We start from the raw sequence: 17644 nt of genomic DNA on the forward strand, positions 1-17644 counted from the left end.
CCATCTCTCTTCTTTCTTTTCTGGCATCATATAATTTTAGAAGTATTTGCGTGACTAAGAGATGGCTACAGCCCGTGATTCTGCACTGGAGAGTTTGGGCTGAGGAAGCCCAGATTACATTCACTGTGTAAATGCAATCACACCAACAAACTGACAAGTTCCCTTGTGGAGGAGCTGATGTTCCAAAGCAGGCAAACTTATGCAGTAAGAAAACTCTAAATAAAAAGTAAGAAATTCAATGTTCTGTACTCAATTTCATTAGCTATATGGGCCATTACCTGATAGTATATCTTGTCTAATGAAACCCAAAAATAAATTGTGAACGTTGATTTTCTTCATCTGACTGTTTTATGCTAAATTTCGATATCAAACCCACAATCCATACGGACAGCTCAGGCCTATGCTGCAGCACAGCTACATCCCGTAGAAGAAAGTCTATCAAGGGAGAACTGGAGAGTTTCCCTTCAGAAGCTGCTAAGTCTGGTTTTGCACCTATACATCATTTGCAACCACTTCATCGTCAAAGGAGTAAGACCTTACCTCTGTGGGGGGTAAAGCACTGCGGTGCTTCAGAACAATCAAAGAAACCTGAGCTTTGTGAATCAGTCCTGAGGCACTTAAATCGTACTTTTTCTGAAAGGCCCCAAAACTGACCCACTTCACCATTTCAAGTACACCAGGGAGGTACCGGAATTAGTAGAGAAAACACGCCCTTGAAGTCTGACAAGACCCTGCTTGAATCCTGTTACAGTATTTACTACCCTCTAAACGGACCAATAACTTAACCCCTCTAAGAATGCTTGCCAATCCGCAAAAGGGGGCTGCCACCGCCCACCTGGGAGGCATGGATGTGAATGCAACACGCAAGTAGGGCGGCCGACTGGTACCTGACACGAGGCCTGGCTAGTTTCCCTCCGCTGCCCTTGTCCCCCTTTAAACTTGTGCTGTTTCCCCGGTACCAAACGCCCGGAATAGACTGCCCGAATATTCTGTGTATCCCTGGATACATGCCTTACCGTTAGGAGGCCAGAAAAACAACTGCCTTCTCCCCAGTCACTATCAATATTCTTAAGATTCTGGATTTTTTTAACTTCTATTTTGCAGGGAGACTATTCCAGAATTTTTCAAGCACCATTCTCCAGGTTGGCTGCCCTCCCAGCGCCCATCCCTTCTCACCTCAGATCCTCTGTCTGCTTTCTGTTCATTGGAAAGCGAGTCAGGAAGAGCGGGGACTCCCTAGGCCTCCTTCCCTCCCTGATATGTTAGTGTGACTACCTTCAACACACACCCCACTCCAACTCCAGCTTCTGAGGAGTCTACCCTCCCGGACCCTGCAGACCCTGCAACTTCCCAAGACACACACGTGGCCACAACCTTCCCTTCAGATTTCTTCCTGGCTGGCCCTGCCCACCCCCTGGCCCCGTAAGGATAAATGACATTGCCCTGAAAATCCTAAACGCCGCTGACTGACACACCAAAGCTGCATGGTCTGGGCTTTCCTCCAACCCAGGCTCAGACCTGCCCCCCCTCAGCCTCAGTCTGCAGCTCTCAAGATGATCTAATTCACATGCGCGGCTGTGAACACCAGCTAAGAATGATGACTCCCAACGTGTATCTCTAGTCCGGCTCCTTCAACTCAGCCCTAGGCTCATAGACCCGAATGCCTCTCTGAAGTCCTAACTTGGATGAAAAATGGCATCTTAAAAATGCCTCATGTCCACCATTTACTCTGGAATTCAATTTCTGGCAGGTACCTCCCATGTTCCCCATTTTAGTAACAGACCCAGAACTCACCAATGTGTTTGAGGTCACATTCAATTTCCCCTGTTCCCTCCCTCCAGCCCTGGCCTGGAATATTAGTCCTGTCATTTCCGTTGCTAAGCCCATCGCAAGTCTGGTTCTGCAGGGACCACGGCCGGATCCCCACAGGTTCACAGCAAGGTGCACTGAGTCACAGTCCTCCGAAGGGTGCTCCCTGGAGTGGGAGGCATCTCCTGCCGCCGGTCACCATAGAAGGCACTGGATTCTCACAAAGGAGACTCTGGAGAAGGGACTCAAGGTTCTCCCGTGATCTGAGCTTTGAAGGTGCCGAGGTCTGGCGGAGCTCCTATTAGCAGACACACTTGCCACTGAGCAGATGAGGATGGAGGAGCCCAAGCAAGGCTGTCCTCACTCCGACCCCTGGGCCCTCGGGAGCCACGGGAAAGGCCTGTGTCCAGGGCACAGCCCAACAATCACAGATCCCAGCCTGCATTTGCCAACCCGGACAGCCTAGACTCCTTCTACTTGCGAGACTTACTTCTGTTCTGTTCCCCCCGAGAATGTGATGGACTCTTTCAGAATATCTGGCCTGTCTCAAGCGAGACAAAGTCAGTGAAGGATGAAGTGTTCACATTTGGACTAGAGCATGAAAGGAGAAACAAGACCTCATGATCAGCATGATGGTGGTGGCCAAACTCTTCCCCTGGGTGAGATGAACAAGGGTGGGGGTGAGAATCCAAGGTCTTAGATTGGCCAAAGCATCTTCCTTCATGGCTGACTGGGGGTTGGAGACTCACTACCGCAAACTAACGACACGGCTGTCAGTGGGGGACGTCAGCAGCAACAAACACGGAGTCAGCTCTTTAATGCCAACATGGGTTAAAAGTAAAGGCCGGTGCAGGGAGGCCTGCACGGCTGCTGAGGCAAACCACAGACCCGGCTCTGAATGCCCACTGGCTGGAGCAGAGAGGAAGCTACGGTCCCTTTAACAGTCCCTGTGTCCACCAGATCCATGTAAGCCAGCTACTTAGGAGAAGTACATGTTGTCCTGATACTCAGAAAAACCAGCCTCGTAATGTGAACAAAAGAGTGGCATGGATTTTAGACCCACTTCTGCCCATTTATGAAGGCAAAATAAAGTAAATGGCACGGGGAAGTTGAATGCAAAAAAAGAAAAAATTAAATAACCAAATGGTGACTGATTCCTCCAACAGTGTCCCCTGCAGCTGCTCACCCCCAATCCTGCCACTTTCTCACCAGTGACCGCAGGTCAGGAAGCGCCTTCACGCACGTCACACAGAGACAGCCAGGAACCGCGTGCTGAGCACGTTTGTGTAAAAGCAGGAATCGAGCAAGATACTGCAGACTTTGACTTGACAAGTTTAAATACTCCATGAAAAGAATCCCTTAACAGCCGCCTAAATCAATTCGCATCTCACTTCTTCAAAACAATTAAACTAATTGAATAAGGGTGCATTTGTCACCAAATATAAGGAGGACCAAACAGGTTCCTCAAAGCAAAGATTTTAACAGATATCAAACACCAGTGGGTGATGTGCTAACAAAGCAAATATTCCAAAAAATTAGAAAATAACAAGATGACTAGGATAATGCATGGATCAAGGCACCTGAAAAGTTTCTGCTTTTTAAAGCAATGGAGACAGCACGGAGGGCGATCTAGCTATTTCCAATGCAGGATATGCACAGCCACCTTTTCAGACGCAACAGCGCGGTACAAGAGAAAAAGGAATAAAGAAAAAGGAAAGGAGGAACAAGCGAAAATTAGAAACACACAAGAACAAAAATGACTTTTACAGCATGTACAAGAATTTACGTGAGTGTGTGAGGCCAGGGACGCAGGGACGGTGAGACCCAACCTCACCTCCTGCTCCAGGGAAGGCAGGGGCCTGAGGGGAGCGACGCTGCTTGGGGACCCCAACGTGGTCAGCGCCCCTAACCAAAACTCCACATACATGCGTCTAGGCAGCTTTTAAGCCACAAAATGTGGTCGCATTACAGGCTGGACAGTTTTACTCACTCCCAACGAGAGTAGCAGGAGAGAATTAGTCTCTGCTCCTGCACCAAAGCATTGTTTTAAAAATTAAAGACTGTGGAATATTAAAAGCAACAATGGAGTAAAAGTGACTGGAGGAGAACGTGCTTGACCCGAGCTCACTGGCCGCGTTATCTCACTGACGTTCAGATGCTGGCTGAGCCCTTATGGTACCAAAACAGACAGACGCACCAGGAGGGAGGTTTAATGCACTGCTATATTTTGATGCCGGGAGCCATGCCTGGTACACGAGGTTCTGGGTAAACAATGGTGACTGTGTCAACCACTATGGGCTAAGCACATATCCAGCTACTCCTCCAAATCCCAAGGACACACTTCAAAAGGCAAAAACAAGCAGGAATTCTCTGGTGGGTCCGCAGACCCAGAGCCAAGCAGTTGCTGAGCAAAAATGTCACCAGTGCCTCCTGTGACAAAAGAGGAGGCACTGGCCTGGGGGCTGGGGCAGGGCTCCAGGCTTCCACTGCTCACCCACCAGTCTGTCCAAGGGGAGAAGGTGGTCCCTGCTTACGTTGCACCAATGCACCTACCTTGACTGACGCCTGGGGGATAAGCAGGAGGTGACATGTGAGGTGAACGGAGCCAGCCTCGGTGTAGCCCGGTGCTGGCAGCTGTGCCCACAGCAATGCCCAGACCCCTAAACCTGCCACCTCATCCCCAAGGAGCAGAAGGGCGTGCGGACGTGTAGGTCACAAGGCCCTGCGAGGACAAATAAAGATCATGGCCACTACATATCTCACCCCTTACTAAAGTCATAGAGGTATGTCCGGGAGGAACAGAAAATTCATCCAGAGCCCACCAGGCACCACACGCAGGTTGGACTCGGGCCCCCTGTGCCTCTCACTCACAGGGCTGGTCTGGACTTTCTTTTTATCAATTCTCTGGCATCTTCTCCTCCAACTTACCAACAACCAGAAAGTAGGATTTGATCTTATGTAAGTTCAAGAATCACATAGCACTGCCTCCACAGCGGGCCTGTGCCAGGTCCTCCGACCGTCACCTGTGGTACCGCCATAAGCGCCCTCCAGACTCAAGGCCCGAGGCCGTAGGCCGTGGGGGCACAGCTTCCCTCAATCTCCCCAGCAAAGGGGGACCACCTCTGGGCAAAGGCATCTCACCTCTTCTGCCCGAGGGAAATCATGATAGATACACGGGGAAACAGAGCATAAGGTGGGGAGGTAGTAAGCCCAAGAGAGCTCGTCTGCACTTCCAAGGCAAAAGTGGGGCCGTTGACTTAATCACAGGGACAAAGTGAGGATGAATCTTTCCCTGCTTTGTCTCTTACTCCGTGATACGCCTTTCCCTGCATAAGGAGTTCATCCGGAATTCCCTGGAGGTGTTTCTGATGTCCTAAATTGGCATGCTGGCTGTCGGGGAGGAAGAGAGGGCCTGAACCCAGCAGGTGCTGGGCCTGGGAGGCAGGAGACACCGGCTCCAGACACAGCTCAACCAGCATCTCGTTCTGCCTCTCTGGATTCAGCATCTCATTTATAAGCAAAGGGATGAGAATGTCCCAGGACAGGCTGCCTAACAAAATTGAAATGAGAGCCATGTAAAGAAAGCTTCCCACTTGCCACATTTAAAACGGTAAACAAAAAAACAATCAAACAAACAAAAAAACAGATACTAGAAACTAATTTAAAAACAGATCTTACTTAATCTGCTGTATGTAAAATACTATCATTTTGATATGTAATCTATATATGAAAGTAACAAGATAGTTTACATAATTTTTACTAGACAAGTCTCAGCGTCTGATGTGCATTTGACCTACAGCACATCTCAGCTCAGACCAGCCTCTTCCCCAGTGCTCATAGCATCAGTGGCTGTGGCTACTCTATAGGACAGCAACTCCAGGGGTCCCACCAGGGGTCTTGGCTGAAAAGCGGGAGGAAGTCTCCACACTGACCCTAAAAGGATCTCTCTGAAAAAAAGGCAGATTCAATTTCAAATGTCTGTAAACCGTCGGGCTGCACCTCCCTCCGCCCTTGGCTACAAGACAGCCCTCTTCCTTGCTGATCCCTTCCTGGATGTAGGGAAGGAACCCGGAACACAGCCAGGGTGGCCGGGCCTCCAGGTAGACTTACCTGCTGTCTGTGTCCAGTCCCATGAAGTTCTCCTTCTCAAACAAGGAGCAGAGGACGGGGATCCTTTCCCCAGACTTGTCAGGGTCCCATCCAGCCACTTGGACTTGAGCAAGATTAACAGTGACTCAGTGAAGTCCTCGATCCTCTTCTCCACCACCCGGCAGTCCTCGTAGTTTGAAGGCCACATTGGTGCGTGGCTGCTCGGCTACCTATCCATGCAGCACAATGACAAAGAGCTGAGAGTCATTAAGCGTGGTGCCATACAGCTCCTCTGTACATGGAGCTTCTCGAAGGCCTTGGCAGAGAGACAGTCGGTCATGGTGACAAGGTCGTGGGACCGTGCGGTGTGTCTGGAAGTCACTCCACGTATTCTCGAACGCATAGTGGTGCCTGTAGTGGATACAGAGTGCCCACTGGGAGCCGCAAGGGCTGATCTGGCTCACCAAGGAGATTCGTTTATAGATGCAAAAGAAATTGTCCTCTGAAATGATCCCCACGGGTTGGACGACCACGGGGAGAGTCTCGTATTCCTCAGCACACTGCACGTAGTCAGGGATGCTCATGTTGCAGGCCCTGCCGAGAGGGGAGAGGAGATCAAGGTAAATATTGTGCTGTGAGCTGCGGGCGCCTCTGGGATGCGGTGACCTGGTGTGTACCAGCCAGAAGGCAAGGGAAGCACAAGCAAAGCCGGGGGTACAGTTTCTCCTCAGAGTCTGTACATGGCTACCGTAGCTCGGATCACATTACCCAGCTTTTTGTCTAGGCTTCCTGCCCCTGCATAGAAGGGTCATTTCTTGTTTTCTGTTTCCAAGCACCTAGCAAGACCCTGATACAAAGTCAGTGCTCAACACTGCTGAATAAAAAATAAACAAAGGAACTGCTTTCCCCACCCCCCTTCAGCAGATTATAAAGAAAAGAACCGCAGTAGGATCAAAAGATCTGGATTTCAACACCAATTTATTTGAACTCCTAAACTGCAGAATAATGGATAAGAAAACTTGCCTTGGGGAAGAGGGTACAGCTCAGTGGTAGAGCACAGACATATCATGTACGAGGTCCTGGGTTCAATCCCCAGTACCTCATTTTAAAAAATGAAACAAATGAATAAACCTAAATACCCTTCTCAAAAAATATTTTTTAATTCAAAACTCAAAAAACACCTTGCAATTGACACAACATTGTAAACTTGACTATACTTCAATTTAAAAAAAAACCTTGCCTTACAAGAATATATCTGGATTATGGAAGTTTGCAAATGTAAAATGCCTAGGGTACCACCTGCATAAAGAGGGGGGACTGTACAAATTTACTATCCCTCCTTTATGAGCTATATTTCCTTTGGTGGGTGTTATAAACTCTCAGAGCTAATTTTCTCAGATTAAAAAAACAAAACAATACTTGATTCTCAGTACTGCTGAAGAATCAGATAAGCCTGTGAAAGCATCTGACACACAGAGGTTACTCAATAAATGTTTGTTGATTGAATGAATAAACAAGCAAAGTGAATGCTGCTCCCTGCCACAGAACATCATAATGGTACTTCCTGGAAATCCCAAGCCCACGTTACACCCGACTACACACTAAACATGTGGGTGACCTGGGCAGGCCTGTGTGTTTCTCTAAGCCCCAGTTTAATCATAGATAGAAATGAGGGCAATAACACAAACCTCAAAGGGTTAGTGAGTCAGTAATGAATTGTACCCCAACTATGCAAGATGGAACCATTAAGGAAAATTGGGAAACGGGTCCATAGGCCCTCCGTATATTATCTCTTCAAGTACAGGGGAACCTACATTACATCTCAAAATAAAATGTCTAATATTTTAAAGAGGCTATTGAGGTTAAATGAGCTCATTGTCTCAAATAAGGAACACACAGTACAAGTACAACAATGCCTAGCCCATGAGATACACTCAGTTAACATTCCCACTGAACCCACTAGTCCCTCCAACTTCAGAGCATGAGGAAGGGTCCTCGTGGCCAAAGGCCACTGCACCTGAAGCTAACAAAGCTAATGGTCCCCACTTCCAAGAGCCCCTGTCACCACCCTTGTTCTAATTTTCTATTTGTAATATTTTTTTATTTAATAGAAACCCCCAATTGCATAGCCTTCAGGTCACCAAAACCTGACCACAGAGATCATGATGGCAGCCCTCCTTGGTGAAACAATAAAATGAAAAGCCATTTCCACAAGACCTTTGTGTAAATCTACTAGGGAACTTCATCTTGGACTGAGGAAGAGGACTGGGGAGGAGGGGGCAATCTGGGGGCACAGAGAACTATGGGCCACCTGTCCCACGATGGACTTTAGACTCAACCCTCACCCTCCAGGTAATTCAAAATACACACCGACAGATTGCTATGGACAAGATTATTTTTAAAAAAATCCCTGAATCCCTAGCAGGTCTTGTTTCTACCGAGACACAGATGGCTTATGTGTATAATGTTTCACAAAAGCCTTAAAATATTATCACCCCAACTTGACACATTAAGAAACTGAGGTAGAGAAGTTTATCATATTGTACAAGATTAGAGAGAGGCCACGTCAGACACCGTATTTAAACCCAAGCCCCTGTTCCAGGGCTCACACTAGAAATTGTGACATGCTGCCCCTTTCCTGCCCTCTCCCTGCAATAAATTTCTGAAGAGTCTTTTCTGTGCCATTTGGAATCACAATAACTTCAATTTTCCACAAAGAGCTATGTCACTCCCTAGAGGACATATCAAAATCTAAAGGGTTGGGATGGGAGGAGAGATTTGCATTTTCTGTTTCTCAAAGGAAACATGGCTTTAAAAGAAACTGAAAAGCACTTATCTAGTCTAAGCCTTCACTGTGCAGAGAAAGAAACGGAAGTTCAGAAGAGATGAGGAAAGGGCCTTATTAACAAATATTGCTTCAGCGCAGCATCATGCCACCCTGGGCACTGCTGGGGGAGGATCTGGGAGGCCCAGGAGAATGAGTGTTAGAAAAAGGAAAGAGAAGAAGCATACAAGGCCCTGTCTCTACACCACCATACCATGAAATTCCACCAAATTACCCAGGATGGGGGCAGCCAATATTAAGGTGGGCTAAACAGTTTATAGAAACCTGGATGTCTCAACCATAGTGCAAATTCCAACATTTACTCTGCTTTTTTCCCCAGTTCAAGCATCAACTAAGTGGGCACTCTGTTCCAGGGACTACACGAGGCCTGGAGTTCTCCCAAGTACAAATCTCTTTTACGTGTGCAAACCACATAAAGGCCCACCAGAAAAAAAGTGCCCACAGATAAGATGGAATTCCTGAAGCTGAAAGCAGTCAACCAGCGTATGTTACTAGGAAAAATGGTGCTGCTACAAAAGGACTCATGGACTTAGAAACAAACTGTGGTTAGTAGGCAGGAAAAGGGGGATTAACAGATACACGTTAATAAATATAAAATAAATGACAAGGACCTACTATATAGCACAGGGAACTATATTCAATTTCTTGTAATGAGTTGTGCTAAAAACAATCTAAAACATATTTATATACATATGTATATGTTTATAACTGAATCTCTGCCGTACACCTGAAACTAACATTGTAAATAGACTACACTTCATTAAAAATAATTTTAAAAAATAAGTACAAATAAAATCAACGCCATTAAGATAAAATAAAAGAACACTCTTATCCCCTTAGCTGTAGGTGGTGGAGAATTCTGGTTACAAGCACCAAGTCCACTGGATCACTCCAGCACTGACTGTCACTCTTTCTGACCATCAGACAGTCACTTGGCTTCACTGAGGTTACTTTTCTCTTCTGTGAAAATCTACAGTGACAACTAATGATGTATAGAATCTCATCATTCACAAGCCCAACAATTAGTGAGGACATCCCATGGGCTAGGATCTGGAGAGATGAAAAGATAGGGTCCCAGATATATTCAAGGGTAGAAGAAGTTTATGCCATAAAGACAATTATTCTTCCTGTTTTGATAGACAGATTCAATGCAATTCTGATTAGAATTCCTACCAGACTTTTCATGGAATGTAACAAGTTAATTTATGGTCAGGAACAGCCAAGAAACTTCTTTAGAACCACCACTGGGGAGGGGTGGATAGGTCATTCATTTCCACTGTTCTTTCTGAAGTGATGAAAACGTTCTGGAATAATAATGGTTGCACCACTGTGAATATGCTAAAAGCTGCTGAATTGTACCATTTAAATGGGTGGAATTCATGGTGTGTGAACAATATCACAATAAAGCTGTTATATGAAAAATTATTCCTTGACAATTATTTTTCCCTCTATACAACTAGTCTACCCCACAATTTAAGAAAAACAAAAAACCAAAACAAACTAAACTGTGCCAGGAGCTTTTTAGGACTGCAATGTCCCTGGGTCTCCAACACCTCTGGTGGTGCTGTTCCTGTTAACACACACTAGATGGGCTGGGCTAGTTAGGGACTGTAACTATGTTTTTAAAATTGACGGTCACACGTTTCACCCTGGGAGAGGGAAGGAAGGAGCATGTCACAGCCTCATGCCTTCAACTCATTTTTAACTGAACCAAGCCCTGCTTTCAACACTGTAATCCCTGGCACTATAAAAACACGTGACATCAACAAGCACCTCCATCATAACACCTGAAAGTGTTCAAGGTACTTACCTGGGGCAGAAACACTGAGGGGGGAGACGGAAACTCCCTCAGCACTGGCGCTCACTTTTCAAGACTCCATCTGGAGAAACTGGGCTTTACAGCTTGAGGCTCTAAGCCCGGGAAGCAGCGCGCATGCCGCTGAGCTGGTCCTCAGGGAGCTGGAAAGGGAGAGGAGGGCAGCCCCGGGGTCGCAGGGCAGGGAAAGCGGGGGTGGGGACGCGGGCTGCAGACCCGCTCTGAGGCCAGACCCAGCCCCAGCCGCCCGCTCCCGATCGGGTCCGCAGAACCCGCCCACCCGGGACACAGCCCTCCCAGGGGCAGGGACGAGCCTTCGGCCAAGGAGAGGAAGCCCGGGAGGAGAGGACTCGTGGGCAGGAGAGGGGAAGGGGTCACCAGCCGCGGACTGAGGGGAGCCCGGCTGGGGCGAGAGGCGGCAGGTGCACACCTGGCCCTGGACAGCTGTGGCCAGGGCGCCGGGGTAGGTGGCGCGGGCAGAGGGGTCTGGCCCGAGAAATTCAGTTGAACACAGGCTGACTCGCGCCCTCGTGGGCTTTGACGCGAGGACCGCCCCCCCGCAGACGCCTGACCCCTTTCCCGGGAGCCCCCCACCTTGCATTTCCACAGCCAGAAGCCCCGGCCCCGGGCAGGAGCTAAAGGCCTACCGGTCGACAGAGCTGAGAAGACTTTGGGGCCGATTCCCAGCTCGGAGATGGGGCTTCCAACCCCCGGTCCAGCTGGCACCGACTGCGCATGCGCAGGAGGGCCAGAGATCCTCTCTTGGTTCTGTGATAGAGGCTGGGGCATCGAGGGAGGGAGAAGATGGGGGGAGGAGGAGAGGAGGGGAAAGTGGAGGGAGACAGATGGACAGGAGGAGCAGAGAGTAGGTAGGGATCTGGAGAGGGGAGGGGTGTAGCGGAGATGTAGAGAAAAAGCTTTACTTCTGGGGCACCCCGAAGGAGGCGGCAGACCTGACTCTGTACCTTTCTGTAACCCTTCAAGGACCGCAGCTCAAGTTTTACCTCCCTGGTCCAGCCCTCCAGGCGATGCCTCTGCTGAACCCCTACGGGGTTCACACCCGTTGTCCCCACGTGGAGCTGGGTTTCCTGTTGCTCTGGGAAACAAGCACCAGCAGGTGTTGTCTCTCAGAACTACCTTGGGATGTGTACATATTCCCCTTTTACAGGCTGGGAAAAAGGCAGGCACGATCTCTGCCTTAGCTCCACTGTCCCAGGTGTTGGCCTTGCGGGGAGCAGGAGGTACAAGATCAGAGCCCCAGTCAGAGCAGACTGCTTGAATGTTGGTGCATAGTCCCATCCCTCCTGGGTAAAACACACCTAACCCAAGTGGAACCATCAAGGGCTCACAGTAGTTTCCTGGGTGTGGGAGAGCTGTCCTCAGTTCCAGTGCCCAGCTTGCTAGGTAGATAGGAGTGTTACCGAGTCCAAATTCATTCTCCTCAGTGAAGAACAGGCCAATAAGTAGGGAGACCGGCTGATGGGGCATGGAAAAGCAAGTTTCTGTAGAGCTAGATGGCAAAATAATGTCCTGGAAAACCATCTCCCCAAGTCAGAATTCAGGCTCTTTCCTACGTGCTTGGTTGTTGCAATCTTCCTGGTGTAGGAATTCCTTGTTAGAATCCTTTGTTCTTGCAGCTATCTGCCTGGGTCAAATCTCTGTAAACCTCCAACAAAACAAACGTTATTTTCTGTTCTGTAATTTGTTATCTTTTTATGAATGAAAAACTGTTAAATATCCTTAAAGGTCAGAGCCTTCAGAATAGGCTCTTCTGTATATTTCAGGCTCTAGGCAACATTGTTTTACAAGCAAGATGAAGCCTAGGAGACAGAGCAAAGGGTTAAAGTCAAAGGAACAGATCTAATATGGAGTCAGTTTTGTTTTTTTCTATTACCGGAGCAGAAGCCACTTGAGGATTTAAATCCCTTTAAGTTAAAAATAACTAAAACTTTAAAGGAATTTACATACATAGGTGGGAATGTGCATAGCATATCTGGAAAAGCACACAAAGGATAGTAAACAGTGGCATCACCAGGGAAGGCTGGAAGAACAGGGGATGAGGGAAAACTTCTTTCACTTGTGTATTTTTGTGCGTTTGAATTGTTTTTAACCATATGCATGTATTTCTTTTTCAGTTTAAAAAAAGTGTAATGGAGCAAAGGAGTAACAAGCTCAGCAAATACAGCAGCCATGGAATCACTGAGCCATCAATTTGATTTCAGCCAGGAAGCATTTATTGACTCTCTCCTATGTGCCCAGTGCTGTTTTAAAGCTTCTTTTATTATTATTAATTTTATAATTATTAATAATATTATTATTGATTTTATTAATAATATTATTGATTTTATTTATTATTCTTATTCTTATTCTTATTCTTATTCTTATTCTTCTTATTTTTATTATTTTATAAAATAGCAACATGCTATCCCTCACCCCTGCCCATGGCTGGTGGAAAACCAACTGAGTTTTTATTGAGTTGTTTTCCAAGGAGTAGAGATGAGTTATAAACCGAACACATCTTCAGGGCAAAACAGTTGGAGTGGTTTTACAGCACGCCAGACAGCTATGAAGAGTTTTCAATAGAGGCACCCAGACGCTGAGAGAGAAATCCTCCAGGACCCTACAAAAAGCTGCCCAAACTTCCTTCTCCATGGCACTACTGAAATAGGAAAGAACAAATCTGACTCCATAGTAGATCTGTTCCTTTGACTTTAAGAAAGCCAAGTTAATACGCTCCGGTCTTTTCATGGGTTATGATGTCACAGAGGAGATGGACAGGTAAACAAGGGACGACTCTGCAGTGATCACGGAGCCGGGGAGCGGGATGGGCAGCAAGATGTTTGACGCAGCCACAGCTGGGACCGCGCTTCTAGGCAGGAACCCAAAGTCACCTCGAAAATGTGTCAAACACGTGTGTCCACATCCTCATCACCTGACATATATTAACGAGAAATGGAAACCCATAAAATGCCAATAACCTTAGTGGATAAACCGTCCAAATTGCAAAGTCACAGTTTGACAACTGGCCATCCCGGTTCCCTGGGATTCATTCTTGGAGAACCTTAAAAACCACTCCTCTGTCCTCAAGAAGTGCTTTCTAGTTGTCCGATCTTTGGCTCAGGGATACAGCACGTTCAAGTGAACTTCAATGTCTGCACAGATTTGACTGTCTTTCTCCAGTTTCACGTGTCCATTCTAAAGAGGCCTGAGCTATGTCCATCCTCCGTAAGATCTATTCCCTCCAGTGACTACTCATTGAGCCTGCAATTAAAAGTCAACTGAACAAGGCTGTCTGTCCTCAGCTAAAAAGTTCACCCACCCTTCACTGCTTTCTTAATCTCCTCTCCTGGCTAATTGCAACAGACTAACACCTCCCTCTACCAAGCTCCCCGACTATGTCAGTTTGTCTCCCCAAAGAGAAAGTAAGGTCCATAAAATAGGAGACAACTCCATAGTTGTTGCCGACGAAATGAATCACAGAGCTGCTGTGGTGCAAAATGTCTCCCGAGATTCTGGTTCCTTTATTTTTTATACCATCTACACAAAGGAGTAACTCTTGCCAAGCACAGAGAGTAAACATTTTTTACGTTGACGCATGTGCACTACATCTAAGGCTTCCTTATCTTAATTACACTGAGACTCTCCTGTTCCCAGGCCTGTTCCTTTTGAAGAACTAATAAACATTCTTGTCTGCAAGCAATGTTTCCCCTGGGAATGGGCAGAGTCCCTTGGCAGGAATTTCTGTTTGCAGATAAGTCCGGTCACTTCTGTGAAATGTCCCGCGTGCAGGCACATCCACAGCTTCTATGCTAAGTTTCCTTCACATAGTTACCTCTGAATTCCTAGCATATAGTAATGTCAATAAATAGAAATATGATTGTGGCTTCTTTCCTTTAAAACATTTCTGGTTATTTAAATGACCCTTGGAAGAGAGGGGTTTGCGGTCCAGTATCTTGATCCACAAGACTCTGGAGGCCTTTTTCGGAATGGCTGTTCACTGATCCATTCAAAACACAACTTCTCATTCCAGGAATAGCTGTGCTTCTCTGCCAGGAGTTTGTGGTCACTCTCATGCCAGAACAGCTTTAAACTATATCCTTACTTTGGATTTGTTATTTTTCCCCTCTTCCAAAAATATTGACATTCCTTACTTTCTTGCCTTGAGGATTTTTTTTCCTAGTTCAACCTTTAGTAAACCAGGCTTCTCGGGATGGGCTTGCCCTTACATATGATCAGCCATCCAACTCCCAGTGTGAGAGGAATCGGGCTCACCTCCTGCCCTCCTGTCAGGGCAACTAAAACTCAGTTCAGGAGCCAACAGGCACCCCAGGGCTTCTAAGGCTCGCTTATCTCCCAGAATCCCTGCTTTCTGGTTTGTCTTGGCTTCTGAGGATTTCCCCTCACTTTCTTGACAATTAGCTGTGCAGCTTGAAAGATGAGGAAGGAAGGTTTTATTTCTTAATCAGAATTTCAAGGAACTTGTGTAATAAAGGTTTTCACGAGATTCTAGAACACTCCATTGCCGAGACAGAAAACACACTAGATATTTTCTAAATTTAGATATCATGTGCATTTTTCTTTGTTTTTGTTTTCTTAACTGCTAACAGACATTTTTTAATTAAAAAAAATAACGCCCCAAATAGGATATAACATTGAAGGGGCATACAAAATTAAAGGACAAAGACAGAAAAATGATAAATACTGTACAAAGTTAATATAATACATACACTATGGATCAGATCAGCAATTCTCAATAACAGCTAATTGAAATATGATCATGAGGTAAAACGTCTCTCCTGTCAGGAGATGGCCAACAGAAAATAGAATTAATACAACAAACTAAAATTCTAAGTCTGGCGAGGTACAGAATGCTACCAGCTAAATGTGTCTTATTCTGGAAAAGAGGGAGGCTCACCAGCTCTTTACTGTGGAGCCTGAACCCAAGTGAGGGCGGTAAAGTGAGCTCTGTAAGTACCCAATAAACAAAGTGAGTGATGAATAAAGAGACGTGAGCTTTGATGACAGAGATGATACTACTATTCACTTGTCATGTAAAGTATGTCTTCACGTTCAGTGATCAAACCTCAGCATCCTCAGGGATTGAGATTATAGGAAAATGCAAGGCCGGGCCCAGACCTCCTCTTTGAGCTCGTGACATTGCACTTAGATGTCTCAAGGGCACCTCAAACTCCACCTGCAAAGAGCGGACTTCATGGTTCTCCTCCAATAGCAGTCCTGCCAAGGGCCCCTGGTCGGGGGATAAGGTCTCCGTCCCTATCCCAGCTCAGGCCCATCACTCACAGATGTGACTGGACCCCTCGTTCAGGGCCCAGATTTCCTCAGTCATGGAGTACCACCAACCACATCTGTCCTACCAGGTACTCAATGGCACTCACTCAGCACTGACTCTGTGCTGGGGACCACGCTGCACACTGCACACACGTAATCTCACTGGATCTCCACAGCAGTCTTGGGAAGTCGGTACATCACTGCTTTAGTTGATTAGAAAAATTGTTTCACTTCCTTGAGTGCGTCATCCAAAGTGCCACGGCTACTGAGCCACAAACCTGGGACTGAAAACCACTTGAAAAGTGAACACTGCTACACCTCGCAGCCACCCTACTCTGACTCATCACATCACCTCCTGCCGAGACTTCTAAATGTTTCTAAGCATTGTACAAGACAAAAGTGATCTACGAGAGCACCCCTCTCCCCTACTAAAAATCTGTCAATGACAGTCCACTGCCCTTAGGAGAAAGCCCCACCGGCCTGAGCACAGCCCAACGGCCCGGCATCCGCGTCCCCTGGGTGGCCTCACCGCCTCATCCACCACACAGCACTACACGTGCCGTGTCCAGGACAGGGATGCTGACTCCGTACAACCCGGGGCTCGTCTCAATCGAACAATGATCACCCTCTTCAGTGGTCACCCTCTTCATTGCTGACTCTCAGAAAAATATTTTCTCAGGATGAATCAATATCTTTTTCCTTACAACTTCCCGTCATTGATAATGAGCTCCCCCCAAAATAGAGAAGACATAATTCTCAGTCTCCTTATCTGTAGAGTGTGAATAACAAGGAAATATGTGAGGTTTTAAGAGACATAATATTCATGTGAGGCTGACGGACAATTCCCAACATACAGTAAGCACTCAATATGTGCTTACTTAATATTAATAAGAATATATTGCATTCCAGCAACCTTAAATCAATGTTTTATGGCTTTCTCCAACAGACTGACAAACTGTTGGACGAACCCCTTTGAGCAGATCAGCACAAGTGTACTAGGAGAGGTAAGTGCTGACTTCAGTTACAGCTGCAGCCAACCAACACTACGGGGAGGGGGCAGTTTGCTCAAACTCTTACATGTTGCTTGAGCATTTAGTTGTCGTTATTGAATAAAGACAGGTGTTCTTTAGTCAAAGCTCCTGAAACATAAATCTTCAAAGACTGATGCAAATTAGATTTAAAGAACAACACTCTCAATCGAAATTATTTGAAAAATATAGTCTTAGCTCCTCTGCACATCAAAAGGCCATGTTCTTAATGTATCTGACTAAATACACCAAAAGGTTTGTTTAAAAGAAATTAAGATGAAGCCATCCTGAATAAGCTCTCAGTATCAACTGCACAAAGCCTCAACCAAGGGTCTCATTTCTCACTTCCAGATAGGTGTTCAGGTAGATTAACGTGAGTCTTGGTTTCTTATAACATGGGGGTCAGAAGAGTTGTGGATAGATTTATGTAGCAAATATAAACCTAGAGTATTTGCTGTGTGGGAATCCTAGAAATAAACAAATTGATATATAGTCCCACCCTTAAGAAGCTCAGCCTTTCCATTTACAACAGCATTAAAAATTAAATGAGAGATACATTTAACAAAAATTTACAAGATTTGTACATTGAACATTTTCAAGTATCACCAAAATAAAATTTACAAGATCTACATATATGGAAGACATCTCATGTTCATGGAATGGTAGACAATATTGTTAAAAATGTTAAGACTCCCCAAAGTGATCTATAAATTCTGTGGAATCCCTATCAAAATTCCAGCTGACTTCTTTGCAAAAATTGAAAAAATT

At 46.2% G+C, this 17644-nt stretch overlaps 1 long non-coding RNA gene across 2 annotated transcripts in view; it reads right to left on the bottom strand.

Annotated features, from left to right (window-relative positions):
* LOC141574274 (uncharacterized) overlaps positions 1–17644 on the bottom strand; it is an 88294-nt gene that overhangs the window by 46013 nt on the left and 24637 nt on the right. The window contains exons 1-2 of one of the 2 annotated variants that reach the window (XR_012501189.1): positions 10554–12337; positions 5920–6492 (exon numbers count right to left, since the gene is read on the bottom strand). This is a non-coding gene — a long non-coding RNA (uncharacterized LOC141574274). Of the gene's footprint in view, positions 1–5919; positions 6493–10553; positions 12338–17644 lie in introns of those variants that run through there. The other variant, XR_012501188.1, reaches the window with a different exon arrangement.

The sequence above is a fragment of the Camelus bactrianus genome, chromosome 20, assembly GCF_048773025.1.
Source record: "Camelus bactrianus isolate YW-2024 breed Bactrian camel chromosome 20, ASM4877302v1, whole genome shotgun sequence".
In the NCBI taxonomy this organism is placed as follows: Eukaryota; Metazoa; Chordata; class Mammalia; order Artiodactyla; family Camelidae; genus Camelus; species Camelus bactrianus.